The sequence below is a fragment of the Penaeus vannamei genome, chromosome 11 (assembly GCF_042767895.1).
Source record: "Penaeus vannamei isolate JL-2024 chromosome 11, ASM4276789v1, whole genome shotgun sequence".
NCBI lineage: Eukaryota > Metazoa > Arthropoda > Malacostraca > Decapoda > Penaeidae > Penaeus > Penaeus vannamei.
Window position 1 is genome coordinate 37,176,333 of NC_091559.1, and position 2,521 is coordinate 37,178,853.

Consider the following 2,521-nt stretch of genomic DNA (forward strand, 5'->3'; position numbering starts at 1 on the left):
CCCCTTCTTCTTGAGTCTTTCCCCCTTCTCCCTTTTTTTGTACTCGTCTCTTTTTTTCTATCTCTTTTCTCTCTCCCTCCCTCTTTCACCTTCCTTCTTACCTACTCATCTCTCCTCTCTCCTTCTTTTTTTTTCTTCGTCATCTCCCTCTTCCCTCCTCATCCCCCTTCTCCCCTCACTCTCCCTCTTCACCTGTCTCTGCCTCATCGCCTCCCTCTTGCTCCTTCCTTCCCTCTCTCCCTCCTGTCCCCCTTCCTCTATCCTTTCTCTTTCATCTCCCCCATTCTCTCTCCTGATCTCTAACTCCTCTTCCTCCTCCTCCTTCCCTCTATCACCCCCCTCCCATTCGCTCCACCCATTACCCTGAATCTAACTATTCCTCCTCCTTCTCCTCCTTCTCCTCTTTCTCCCTTCTTCTCCTACTCCTCCTCCTCATCCACATGCTAATCCTCATCCTCTCCCTCCCGTCGCCCCATCTCCCTGCTGTCTCCCTTGCTCTGCCCTCCTATCCTCCCCCATTCCTACTCCATCTTATTCCTCTTACCCTCCCTCTCCTTACCTCTCCATCCCTCCACCATCTCTCCTCATTCCCACTCCTCATATCCTCCTCCTCCTCTCCCTTCCCTCTGACTTAATCTCTTCCTTCCTTCCCTTCCTCCTCTCTTCCTTCTTCCCCCTAGTCCTCCTTCCTCCTTCCTCCCCACCAATATACCTGCACTCCCTTCCTCCCTGTCATCCTTCTTTCCCTCCCATCCTCTTCCCCTACCCTGCCCTCAATCCTTTCTCTCCCTCTCCCCATGTCCTCCCCCCTCCCTCCCTCCTCTCTCCCCAATCCCCCTCCCTCCACAATCTCCTCCTCCTCTTATCCTCCCCTGTCTAACTTCCCTCCCACCTAATCCTCCCCTCCCACCTAATCCCTCCTCCTGCAATCCCTATCCTCTCCCAAGCCCCTACCTTCCCTTACCTGCCCCAATCCCCCTTCCTCACCCAATCCTCCCCCACCCCAATCCTCCCACCACCCCCACCCCTCCGCCACCCAATCCTCCACCCCTTCCAACCCCACCCCTACCCCCATCCCATCCCCACCCCATCCTCCCTCAGCCACATGCCACCGTAACTACCGAACTATACCAAGAATTTGAAGAGGCTCCACGCACACCGCACACACTGATGCCTCACCTAAGACGGTTTCCAACTTTGAGTATAAAAGTCTGTAGAGTGGAAGGGATCGGACGGACAACTTGGAGTGGGGAGGCTGGGGTGTGCGATTCTTCTCTTTGCTGCTAGTTTTATTTTTTATTTATTTATTTTTTTTATTTCTTATTCTTATTATTATTATTTTTATTTTCTTATTCTTCTGTTCTTATTCTTGTAGTTTTGTTTTTTTTTCTTCTTTTTCTGTTTTTCTCTTCTTCTTTTTCTGTTTTTTTCTTCTTCTATTTCTTCTGCTTTTTTCTTCTTCTTTCTTAGTTTTTTTGTTTTGTTTTATCTTCTGTTTTTTTATTCTTTCTTTCTTTTTCTCTTGTGTTTCTTATTTTTTCCTTTTCCTCTTTCTTTCTTTTCTTTCTCTTCGTGTGTTTTTCTTTTCCTATTTTTTTCTTATTTTCCTTTTTTTCCCCTTGTGTCTTCTTCTGCTTCTCGTCATCTTTCCTTCTCTGCTCTATCTTTCTCTCATCTTTCTTTTCTTTTTCTTTTTCATGTCATCATTCTTCCTCTTTCTATTTTTCTCTTTTTTCTTTTCCTTTTCCTTTTTAGTTTATCTTTCTCCTTCGTTTTTGAGCGAGGAAGAGGGAAGGAGTTTTTATTTATTTTTCCTATTCGTTGTTTTTCTTTTTAATCTTTGTTTTATTTTTAGTCTAGTTATTGGGGCTTTCCTTCTCTTTCCATTTTTCTTTCTTTCCTTTTTCTCTTCGATTCATTTTATCTGTTTTATTATTTTTTTCCTTACCCTTCCAGTTTCTTTAGTTTCTTTTCCTCTTTTCTTTTTCTCTTTCTCCTTTCTTCCTTCTTTTAATTTCTTCTAGTATCTTCAGTTTCTTTTCCTTTTTTCCTTTTCTCTTTCTCCCTTCTTCCTTCTTTTACTTTCTTCCAATTCCTCCTCCTACGCTTCCTCACCATATCTATCTTCCTGATTATCACTCTCTCATTCTTTCTCTTCCTCTCAAAACTCTTATCCTTTTCAAAATTCATATTTTTCTCCCTCTCTTCACCCTCCTTTTATCTCTTTTCTTCTTCGTTCCAACTTCGTAAAAAGAGAAATAGTATATTCAAACCTGTCAAGATATTTCCAAGGGGTATGTTAAGGTATACTCCCTCGGGGGAAGGGGGAGGGGGCTTTGACCTAACGTCTCGACTGGTTGACCTCTCTCCGTGTGTGTGTGTGTGTGTGTGTGTGTGTGTGTGTGTGTGTGTGTTTGTGTGTGTGTGTGTGTGTGTGAGTGTGTGTGTGTGTGTGTGTGTGTGCGTGTGTGTGTGTGTGTGTGTGTGTGTGTGTGTGTGTGTGTGAATGCGTGCGTGTGTG